Consider the following 11,930-nt stretch of genomic DNA (forward strand, 5'->3'; position numbering starts at 1 on the left):
GACCTCAGAAATCTTCCTAGACATTTGGTGATCAATGACATTTTTATGCCATCCACACATGGAGAAATGTCCCCTTGAAGAGTTTCTTTTATAACAATAGAGAATATAGTCATCTGTGAGTAGGTGTATTCTTTTATTAGTAATTTTCTGGCTTACAGGTAACACATCCTCTTTTAATGAAATAGACTATGTTTCTTTAGCCTTCCCTCTTCTTTATCCTTTATTCATTATTATTGTTTCTTATTACTAGATTTTATCCAATTCTCTTACATTTTTAAAGGCATATAGCGTCCAGATTTGGACACTATGGGATTCCAATAAGAAGAGCCATGTGGTTAGAGTGTGGAAACCTGGACAGAACTGGGCTTAGCTATGCCATTGCCTACAGTGTGGACCTGGGCAGATTAATTGACCTTCCTGAGCCTCAGGTTCCTTATTTGTACCTGAGGATTATGATATAGGTTGTTGGGAGGTTCACTGAGATTATGCAAGGCATTTAACACAGAACCTAGCAGAGAGCAACTACACAGGAGGTGACAGAAATCATATCCGTAATGTCCTTTATATTAGAGTTCACTCACCTGTTAACGTGTCCCCATGCCCTCCCTAGAAGCAAATACTCTGTACTGCTACCTAACATTGGGTGTACAGCATTACAAATGCCTAGGACTTTCCCATTCGTGTCATATTTATATCCCAGTTGTACTCTCCTTCAATCGTAAATCTGAGTAGTTCATGCACTATCTTGAATGTGTCCCTATTGATGTTTTGGCAAACTTATCTTGTTCCCTGGAGAGAAAACCTTACTCTGACGCTACCCCCACCATGGCTAAATAGTAACAGTGAGAAGGGAATGTATAATTCCCTCCAGGACACTAAAGGGAAAGTTCTTTATGACTTTTCGAGGTGACCTACACTCAATGGGTGCTAATAAAACATTGCTGGTTTACTCTATTATGCATCAGTAGATTCTGCTAAATGAAAATATAGGAAAACTGAGGAAATTAGCCTATAGCTTCCAACTCGAGGTTAGGACATTCTCTGGTTTCTTCACTTCTAGAATAACCATCTTTATTTACATTAAGCTTTGGACAACAATACTGTGCATCAAAAATTTTGCAGTTTACCAAGGGCAAGGGAAGTAAAAGCTAAAGTAAACGAATGGGACTATATCAAACTTAAAGGCTTCTGCACAGCAAAAGAAACCATCGACAAAATAAAAAGGCAACCAACCGAATGAGAGAAGATTTTTGCAAACAGTGTCTCCGATAAGGGGCTAATATCCAAAATATACAAGGAACTCTTACAACTCAACAATAAAAAAAATGAACAAACCAATTGAAAAATGGGCAGAGGACCTGAAGAGACATTTCTCCAAAAAGGATATACAAATGGCAAATAGACATATGAAAAAATGCTCAACATCACTAATCATCAGAGAAATGCAAATAAAAACCATAATGAGATATCACCTCACCCCAGTTAGAATGGCTATCATCAACAAGACAAATAGTAACAAGTGTTGGAGAGGCTGTGGAGAAAAAGGAACCCTTAATCACTGTTAGTGAGAACGCAGATTGGTGCAGCCACTATGGAAGGCAGGGTGGAGGTTCCTCAAAAAATTACGAATAGAATTACGATATGACCCAGCAATCCCTCTCCTGGGTATCTACCCAAAAAATCTGAAAACATTTATTCATAAAGACAAATGTTCTCCAATATTCATTGTTTATTTATGGTGGCCAAGACATGGAAACAACCAAAATGTCCTTCAATAGATGAATGGATAAAGAAGTTGTGGTATATATACACAATGGAATACTATTCGGCAGTAAGAAAAGATGAAATAGGACCATTTATGACAACATGGATGGATCTTGAGATTATAATGCTAAGCGAAATAAGTCAGACAGAAAAAGTAGAGAAGCATATGATTTCACAGATATGTGGTATATAAAACTGAAAACAACAAAAGAACAAGACAAACAAAGGAAGGAACAAAAACTCATAGACATGGACAATAGTTTAGGGGTTACCAGAGGGTAAGGGGACGGGGTCTCTAGAAGAGGGTAAAGGGGGTCTAATATATGGTGATGGAAAGAGAACTGACTCTGGGTGGTGAACACACAATGTGAGATATAGGTAATGTATTACAGAATTGTACACCTGAAATTTATGTAACTTTACTAATAGTTGTCACTGTGATAAACGTTAATTCAAAAATAAAAATAAAAAAATTGCAGTTTATTCGCCTGTAATAAAAATACCCATGGACTAACTTAGACCCATTTGGGTTCTAGAAACTTTTGATACCGTTCTCAGATAGATTTTTTTTTTCCCTTGGAAGAAAGGATTAAAGATTCTTTTCAAGGAGCATCTTTTTCACACAGTATGAAAGAACTACAGGCGTTCCCATGGGAATTGGCCGCATACATTTCAGCCCTTCTCACAAGATGTCTATTGTTCCCTGGGCGTCTCTCAGTTTCCTCTGCCAGGACATGTTGCTACACTTCATTTCTACTAAAAGCCTCTGAGGCTGGGTTATTCCAAATGATGCTAAGGAACTCGGCCCTTGGTCTTTTCACTCGGACTTATCTAGTCTGCGTTTCTAGCAGACTTGTTACCATAAGCACATACAAAACATAGGTTTGGTAACCTGTTTAGGCAAGAGCTCAAAAGCCATATTTAATTTCTAACATGCATTGCAACTTATTGAAACAAAAATAGATAGGAAACATTTTTCTTCATCGGGAATGAGGGAAACATCTTCAAGTCTAACCAACTTTCTAAACCAAGAATTTGTGATCTGTCATAATGATTTCATAGTGTATCCATTTTCACCTGTAAAGTTGAACTTTGCAGGTCAGATTTGCTCTGGAATTGATATAAATCTTGCTAACATTTTTAAATTCAAATTTTGTAGATTTGTTTTTCCAGAAAGTATACCTAAACCCTCAAATTACAAGGAAAATTCTATGTTAAATATTTCTTTATTTACATTTAAATTCCATGTACTAAAACAACTACATGACTAATTCAAATAATGTCTTAAGTGTTTTTTCTTATTCTTTAAATTGAAAACATATATCCATGTCAAGAAATGCAACAGTCGATTGCTATGGCAATTTAAATACACGTTAGAAAGAACCGAAAAGTAGTTAGATTCAATTATGACTTCCAAGACATCTGAACTATCAAAGGAAAAAGTGATAGCAACAGCAAACAGTTATGGTGACTGTCCAGCCCAGCGACTGCAGTGATGCTATTGAATTTTCTTTGAAAATCATAGGCAGGGGTAGTTTCTTTGCTGGTTGCAAAATGTTTCTTGAGGTAAACAAATTATGAAATAGAAATGAGCCTAGACTATTATGGAATAAAACAAAAATGCACATAAACCAAAAATGCACAGAGAAGCACAGTTTTCTGCTCCTCAGGCCTAGAGACGTGTTTTAATAACCCTCAGAGAGGTGGTTTTTTTTTTTTTACCCGAATAACTGAAAAGCATGCATACGTGGCTAGACACACAACTCCCAAATGTGCTTTATCTGCATAATCAGCCAGCCCCTGGAAGTTTCTCTGCCCCCCTAGCTTTCGCAGCCCACTGCTTGCCTCACTGCAGCTTCTGACATTTACTTTAATTAGCTTTTGTTTTTGCTGAACAAAAGGACAAGAAAGAGGATAGCCATACCTCTTAGCACAGGAAACTCTGGCCATCACAGGAAAGAGAAGGCAACATGCCTGATCTTTAGAGCAATTCCTCTGCAACCCAGGACCATGCTCAGAGCAGCCCGGGAGCCCCTGCCCGTCCTGTCCTGTTGGCAAGCAGCCGGGTTTCCTGGGGCTGCTTGTCAAGCCTGCGGTACACTTGACTCCCTCCCCTGGACTCACCGTGTGGAATCCGGGCAAATGAGTAACTTCTCCTCCCTCTCCCAAACTTCTGCGGAGAGCTAACAATGGGCACAAAGCTTCACTTATTTTTACAGTAGACTTACAGAAGTTTCTGCGAGCAAATCAGTCAATTTGAAAGAATGAGAAGATCTGCCCAAGAACCAGTAATTTAGCTTCTGTTAATGAATAACCCACTTTAAGGAATCAAGGAAGTTTTAGGTTAATATCAGATGTGGAGACTTTTATCAGGCAGGCATCAGTGAAAAGGCTTGGGGAGGGATGGAGAGAGGGCAGTAGTGAAATGAGATAGTGTTTAAGCCAAATATGATAGAAGAAAAATACCACAAGAGAAGCAAAATGGCTAAAGGAGCCAAAAGCCTAACTATGCTATTGGTACTGCCAGGGAAACACCGAACAACCTAATGAAGCCCCGCTAGTAGCACAAGGGATTTTTTTTTTTTTCCAAGTCAGCACTGTTCCTTCTTGAGCCCATCCAAATTGCTATTTCATTTCCTTTTACATCCAAATATAGAACTCCTCTTCTCAGCCCTAATACACTGGGGATCCCTTACAAGTAGTATTACATCTCCTTACATCTCTCTCATTCTCTTTTAAGAACGCTCTTCAAACCTCTAATGCATAAATTAATTGGTGGTACCCAGTGGATTGGTATATCTGGAGGCTCTACTCTCCCATTTTAAGTGTATGACATGGCCTCTCTCCCGTCATTGATCTGAGGTTTGGCCTACACATAAGGCAATGGAATATTTCTGAGCCGCTCCTAATTAGCTTTCAGTCAAAGTAAGTGTGAGTGTGGTGGGGTAGTGCTGTGGGGGAGAGGAAGGTGTAAGGTGTACACTGGAAATATCAATATTTCTGTCCTTGGCAGTCATGCTGCCATGTAAGAAAATTGCTGGCTCCATTAACAGGCATACTCATGGGGTGGAGAGTGTTTACCCCCCAACATCCATGTATCCTACTTCTGGTAAAAACTGTGCCCAAGTTACCCTTGGCAAGCAATGTTCTTTGGGAAGAGTTGACTCACATAGACAGGTTGGGTCTTAGGCAGTCCAAGAAATTGCATTCCCTCACCATAGTGATTTATCCAGGGGAGGTGTGTGACCCCTCCCCGTCCGATGAGAGTCATGACAAAGATGAATGTTTGGCTTCGGTGGGGACAGAGTGATTCCTGCTGGACTCGATGACAAGAAGATGTAAGGGCTGGTTGCTCTTGCCATCCTGCCACCAAGAAACCCAATCTTAGTGACTTCATTTGGTCCCCTTAAACCAGCTCCCCCTGAAGTAGATAAGATCCACCCTTCACTGTAAGCCAATTCCTTAACAGCTTAAGTGATTTTAGGTTGGGTTTTCTGCCATTTGTCATTAAAAAAATTCTACCCGACAGAATCAGCCCAACCCAGATCTGTGGGTGGGCTCTTCTGAGTCCCCACCGGGCAGCTTGTTGCAAACAAAGTGGACTAGGAGACTCGCTAGGAACCATCATAACAAATGCATCCTTTAATGATAGCCACAGGCTTCCGCAGACAGCCAGGAGGCAGGCAAAACCTGGGAAAGAATGGAGTCATTCAGTGTACCTGAAAGTGGGACTCTTTAAATTAATTCTTCTTTATGAACTACATGTTCAGGTCCCCCAACTACTTCCCAGTCAGCTACCTAGACTTGTCTGGTGGTTCCTAGCCACACACTGTTTGACCTCAGTAAACCTGGTCATGGAACCCATCCATGCATGCAGTTTTCATAAATTCCTTTGGGTAATTAATTTCACAGACTACTGCTCTATCTTTATCTCTCCCCCACCTCCCACCCCCCACCCCATTCCTGCACAGCTCCCATCCTCCTCCCCACTCTTAGTAAATATGAAATAAAGAACGCTCTCTCTAACTACAAAGTCAGACTAAGATGCTTCCTTTACAGCAAACATATAAATTCTAAAGCAACTTTAAATGGGTAGCTTACATATAAACACTGAGAATTCCTGGATGATTTCATTTTCTGTAAATTTTCTTAACCTGAAACAAGTGACACTCCTTCAGGTACACCATTCCTGTGTTCAGCCTCCCAGCTTTGCAAGAGCCCATTACAGGCACAGAAAATCTCCGAAATCCAGGAACTCCCTTTTAGCTCTGCAGAATAGCATGTGACTGCTTTAACTGTGAGAGTCAAGCGGGTTTTTTTTCCCCCTTTTTTTTTTTAAGAACGGGGGGCTAGAGACCTGTGGCTAAGGTTTATTTAGTTTGTTTCATTATAATAAATAATACTTTGATTAAAAAAATATGATAGTAAAGGTAACATCTTTTACACCCAAAATAGAGAAGACTCTCTCCCAAACTAGCTCCTCCTTTTGTGCTTCTTACCTTGGTGAAGGGTTGTTCCTATCCACCAATCACAAACTAGAGATCTGGGCATTATCCCAAATTTCTCTCCTTTTCCCACTTGCACTCAATGATCTCATCACATGCTAGGTCCTGCCCATTCTATGTCCTCAACATTCTTTATGGTCTGTGGTGGAGATATCCTAAGGTGACCCTTGATGATTCATTTTCTGGAGTTCACCTAAGCCATACCTGAATTCCTGACCCACAAAAGTATGAGATAATAACTGTGTGTCATTTTAAGCCACTAAGTGTATGGTAATTTGTTACACAGCGATAGAAAACTAATACATGACCATGGTCCCATTTCTCCCCCTGTGATAACTAATAGTCACTGTTTCTGTTAAATTCCTCATCCTCTCTTGTCAGGGTATTGACAAGAGTCTCCTAGCAGGTCTCACTGCCTTCAGCGTGGATGGCCCTTCAACTCTGCCACCAAATCAGCTTTCCAAAACAAAATATGAGATGTGACTTTTCTACTTAAAATCAGTAAGTGGCAACCTGTTGCCTGAGGATGAAATTCAAACCCTTTGTCTTGGCACACAAAAGACTTTGTAATGTCTTTCTCTCCTTTCTCTCCAGTTTTGCTTCCACCACTCACGCACGCACAACCCTGTGTACTGAGGTCAACGCCTTCAGAATATATCCAGGAGCCTATCACCTTTCCATGTCTTTAAACACTACCACTGGCCTCAAAACACCATCATCTCATGTCTCACTTGGATTATTGCAATAGCTCACTGCCTTCTATCCTTGTCTTATTAAAGTATAGTCTTAACAGAATATCCAGGTGATCCTGTGCAAAAAACAAATCAAACCTGACTCCTTGCTGCTCAATACTCTGCAGTGGAATGGCTCCCCTTCTCACCCAGTGTCAGAGCCCACGTCCTTTCAATCATCAGCAAAGCCCTATGTGATACAGCTTCCCCCTTCGCCCTCCATGCCTTCAGCTTCATCTCCCATCATTCTTGCTTTTGCTCTCTCTGTTCCAGCTGGAGCTACACAGAGTTTCCTTTCCATTCCACAGCACAGTAGATCTATTTCCTCCAGAGGGCATTTGCATTTGCTGTTCCCTCTGTCTGGGAGGCTCTATTCCCAAAGGTCCATATGGCTTGCTCCTGTCCTTCCTTCATAGCTTCACCCATAAAGCACTTTAGCAGTGATATTCTCCCTGACTACTCTCTAGAAAACAGCGACTCTCCCTGCCCCCCTGCATGGCTCATTTCCTGCTTACTTTTGCCTATAGCAATTATTGTCATCTGACATACTATATATTTACTTATTTCGTTTTTTATTACTCTTCTCCATCACTACCTCTCCAAAAATATGAATTTCATGAAGGCAGGGACTTTATTAGTTCAGTTGATTTTTCTAGAGTTCCACACTCTGTATGTAGTATGGACCTCCGTTGTTCAATAAATTGAATAAATAGGAGAAGAGGATTTAAACTCAGTCGGACTCTCCATGCAAGACTGATTTAGAAGCAAACAACCTGATGAAGGATAACTGTGTAGAACCCACTTTATCATTGAGTATAGGAGCAGAAATATCCATCTTTCGGGGCAGAAGTGGTTGCAAGGTCATGGTCCTGGCTCAACACTGGCTCCTATAGGGCCAGGACAGAGGTGGTTTTCCACAGTGCCCAGCGCAGGCGCAATAGGGGCTTCCTTGTGAGGCTTGTTCTTCAGTGTGGGGTTGATACTCCAGTCCTCCCAGCATTCTGTGAACTCCCAGTCGGGATCTTCAATAAAAATCCATTTCTGTTTAATCAACCAGAAACTGCTTCTGTTTCTTGCAGCTAAAATCACCGATACTATTCTCCCTTTTTCTTCTGTACATCGTAACTGCCAGTCCCTCTACATGTAACACCCTGGCCTGTTTATAAAATGCCAATCATGATTCTTACCCCTTCCTCTCTGTAAGGATTCCCAGGTCAAGTATAGATGATTACTTCTTCTTTTGTTTCCACAGGGCAACTTGCACAGGCTTCGGCCACATTATTATCCTTATTCCGTCCCACTAGCTGGCCCCCCCCTCATGGGCTGGGATCAGGTTTTAAACATCTGAGAAACTCCAGCTCCAGTCTACTATTTGGCACAAAGGAGGAATTCAATATAAATTTCATGAATGAAGGCTTCCTTTATAAAAACACCAATAGAATAATAATTCTATAATTGAAAATAATTCATGATACAGAAACAAAGAAATGTATAGCAAAGAAATCTATTTGGCTGAGAGAGAATTATGTACTTGTTAAGCTGGTGAAAAATAAAACAACTTTTTTTTTTTTTTTAATTGTCCCAGTACTGGTAAAAAGGGAGAAAGGGGCGTATCCTTTTACTGAAATAAACTATAATCAGATCAATTGGAAAAACAGAGAAAAGACACAAATTACCAATACAAGGAATAAAAAAGTTGCCATCACTACAGATTCTATAGATACATTAAAAGGAGAATATGGAAATGCTATGTCAAAAAATTTGACACTTAGACAAAATGGACAAATTCCCTGAAGGACAAAATCTGTCAATGCTCATTCAAGAAAAAAATAGATAACAAGACTAGCCCTATATTTACTTATTTAAAAATGGGAATTATAGTTAAAAACATTCACATGAAGAGAACTTGAAGCCCAGATAGCTTCACTGGTACATTCTACAATACACTTAAGAAATAAATTATATCAATTGTATACAAATTCTTTCAGAAAATTTATTTTATTTCACAATAAGATGCTTTGAGAGCTAAGTGTTCATATATACATTATAAACATTTATAGATACATATATATCTATATATAGATATATATACATATTTATATACATATATATCCTTTTAGTGGCTGATAACACTTCATCCTATGAGTATGGCACGTTCTGTTTATCAGTTCCACTACTGATGAAGTAAGTGGTGTGCAGGATTTGACTGAGAGACACTGTATTGTTGAGGTTGAAAGATCACACTCCTTCTAGGCTGCCTGGGTTCACATCTAACCTACTATTTATGTATTACCAGCTACGTGACTTTAGACCACAATCTTAACCTTTTTTTTGCATGTCAAGCTTTTTTTTCTTTTTTAATCTATAAGGCAAGGATATGAATTGTACCTACCTTCTGGAGTTGTTATGAGGATTATCTGAGGTAATATTTGTAAAGTGCTTAGAACCAGGACTGGAATGCAGTAAGTGCTACAGGAGTGCTTGTTAAATATACACTGGAAGGAACATCCTTATAAGTGCTTCCTGGTGCACAGTTGCAGGAATTTGTCTAGGATACATATCAGAAGTAAAATTTCTGGGTTGTAGGGTATGCTCATTTTTATTTCACTCAACACTGCCAAATTGCACTCCAAACTGTCAATACTAACCAATATTCTCACAAGAACGCCAAATTTTTGTCACATACCTGAAAACACTAAAAAAAGACTCTTTAATTTGACCTGTTGGATAAAAATGATATCTTTCTGGTATTAATTTGCCTTTCCAGATAAATGATGAAATTAAACATATTTTAAGTTCTGAATATATTTATAATTCCTCTACTGTTAAATGTCTGTTTAGTCTCGTATTCTTCTCATGGATTTGTATGAAGTGTCTTTTTCTTACTGATTTGAGTATTTTATACGTTATAGATACTAAGGCTTTGTCAGCTACATATGTTGCAATTATATCTAACTTATGTTTCATCGTTGTTTGGGGCAGGTATTTGCTATAGAAAAGTTTTAATTTAAAATTCAGAAAAACAATATATTCACACAGTTCAAAGAAAATAAATATATAGTGAAAAGTATACACTCAAACCTGACCCCTTTCTACTTAGTTCCTGCCTGACCTTCTGCTATAAAAAACATGTATCTTTCCAGTTTCTTAATTCAAATACAAACATAAATATATTTTTCCTCAACTTTACATAAATGGCAGTTCTATATATACACAATTCTGCATATTGCTTTAATCACTTAATAATTTATCTTGATGCTTTTTTCATATCAGCATGTAGAGCACTTACTCATTCTTTTTAAAGCTGCATATTATTCTGCTGTATGCATATACCATAATTTATTTAATAATGGGTATTTGGTTAATTTCAACTTTTCATCATATCAAAAATAAAGAACTAAATTAAAATGGAAGGTTTTAGCTTTTAAAAAATGTATCTTTCCTTTTATGGTTTATGCTTTTTATTTCTTATTTAAGAAAGACTTCATTACCCTGAGTTCATCAAGATAGATAACTCTGTTATATTTTTTCTAAAATAGGTAGATTTTTTTATATGTAGGTTTTAATGCAAAATTTATTTTTTATTTGTAATATGAGGTAGGAATATGGTTTTATATATATTATATATATGATATTATATATATGATATATATGTATATATACATATATCATATATATAGTAATATATATATACCATATATATATATAGAAAATTTTTCTAACAATATTTTAGTCTGCTCTTTACCCATTGATACATACCAGTGATGTATGATATATGAAACCAATATGATCTGTTATATTCCAAGTTTACAAATATATTTGGATCTATTTTAGGAGTCCCTATTATGTACCATTGATCTATTTGTTTTCCTCTGGAACAATACTACACTGTTTTGCTGATTTTAGCTTTTTAGTATGTCTTGATATTGTATAGAAAGAGTACCCCTTCTTTGTTCTTTCTCTTTGACATTATCTTAGAGGTCTTTGACCTTTACAATTTTTTGACCACATACATTTTAGATTCAATTAATCATTTAACAGAAATCAATTTGAGATGTTGATTAGAATTGCAATTAGATTTGTGTGGATTGTAATGAATTACATATAGATTATTTGGGAAGTACTGATATCTTTTTAATGTTGATTTATTTAATTCATGAGCAAGGTGAAATATTTAAGTCCTCTTTTACGTTCTTCAATAAACAATTACCTGTTTTTTATAAAGTTCATGCACATACTTATAGGGTTTGTTTCTAGGTACTTTATAATTTTGTTGCTGTTGTATTTTTTTTACGATTCTTTTTTTCTATTACATTTTCTGTTTTATTATTCCTAGTGTGAGGGAACCTTAAAGATTTTTGTTTATTAGTCTTGTATCCACAGCCTTCTTGAATCCTATTATTAATTTTAAAAGTGTGTAGAGTCTCTTGAATGTAGATAATTGTATCTCTAAATAAGGACAGTTTTATCCATCCCCATTCCCCCATTCATATATCTCTTACTTCTTTTTTATTAATTTGTACCTCCTCTGATTTTTTTTTTAAATTTTTTTTTACCCATCTTGCCATTAGTCATTTCAAAGAACCAGATTGTTTTGTTGGTCACTCTCATTTTTGTTTTTCGTTTCCATTTTGTTATCTTCTACTTTTATCGCTATTGTTTCTTTTCTATAAATTTTATTGGGTTTACCTTTTTTCCCCTAGTCTCTTGGAAGGACTATTTAGCTTATTCATATATGTTTTTAGTTTTCTTAAAAATGTTCTTTAAATTACATTTATAGGTTTTACACTCTTATCTTTATTACTTCCTTCCTTTACTTTCTATAGGTTTATTCTGCTGTTCTTTTTCAATCTTCCTGAATTGGAGTTTGAGGCTATTGATTTTTAGCCTTCTTTCTTTCTTCATATTTGGATTTAAAATTGTAATTTTC

General features: G+C 37.2%; 1 protein-coding gene across 3 annotated transcripts in view; it reads right to left on the reverse strand.

The window, feature by feature from the left end:
• VEPH1 (ventricular zone expressed PH domain containing 1) overlaps window positions 1-4,044 on the reverse strand; it is a 208,538-nt gene extending 204,494 nt beyond the window's left edge. Inside the window, exon 1 of one of the 3 annotated variants that reach the window (XM_088793803.1) lies at window positions 3,889-4,044. The gene's annotated coding sequence lies outside the window, so the exon portion shown is untranslated. The other 2 variants (XM_074326922.2, XM_019732040.3) reach the window with 2 other exon arrangements.
• Window positions 4,045-11,930: the final 7,886 nt, after the last annotated feature.

Source organism: Rhinolophus sinicus, chromosome 17, assembly GCF_057876585.1.
Source record: "Rhinolophus sinicus isolate RSI-liver-muscle chromosome 17, RSI-T2T, whole genome shotgun sequence".
Taxonomy (NCBI): domain Eukaryota; kingdom Metazoa; phylum Chordata; class Mammalia; order Chiroptera; family Rhinolophidae; genus Rhinolophus; species Rhinolophus sinicus.